We start from the raw sequence: 648 nt of genomic DNA on the forward strand, positions 1-648 counted from the left end.
CATGTGCGTGTAGGTATGTCAAAAAAAAAAAAAAATAAAAAAATAAACTGCTTTGTGAATAGAGATAAAGCAGCGCAGCGGGCGTGAGCTTCAAAAATTAAGCGAAGTCTACAGAATAGGCATGCAGAATTGGGTAAACAACTCTGTGTTGTAAAAAGAGCCACTTGGCATAAAAAGGGGGGAAAAACACCACAGGTTGTTGGCACACAAATGATGGAGTGGCAGTGAAGGCAGATTCTCTCTGCTTTATCACATGTGTCCTTTATTTCCCCTTCAAAGTTTAAGTAAGAATACGGCCACGTGTGAACCGCGCTGTGTTTCAAAACGGTGGTGTTGTTTACCGCGGCTGACGGTGTTACACGTGCTTGGTTTCGTGAGGAAGGGTTCTCTACCGGGGATGGGTCTGCTTGCTCCTTCGTCTGCTTCTCTGTCAGCCTCGTCTTGCCCCTTGTTAAACCATCACCCCAGCGCTCTAAAAATGGTGCAAGCAAACTTGAGTGTGCAAATTTGAGCGAGCAAATTTGGTTCCCCCAGTGGGTCTACGTTTTCGTTACATATTAGCATAGACATATGAGTGATGCTTTGTAACCCCGTAGGGTTAAATCAGTTGGATTAACTTCTCTAATCTACTACGGTTATGGAAAAAAA

Source organism: Plasmodium inui (assembly GCF_000524495.1).
Source record: "Plasmodium inui San Antonio 1 unplaced genomic scaffold supercont1.10, whole genome shotgun sequence".
Classification (NCBI taxonomy): domain Eukaryota; phylum Apicomplexa; class Aconoidasida; order Haemosporida; family Plasmodiidae; genus Plasmodium; species Plasmodium inui.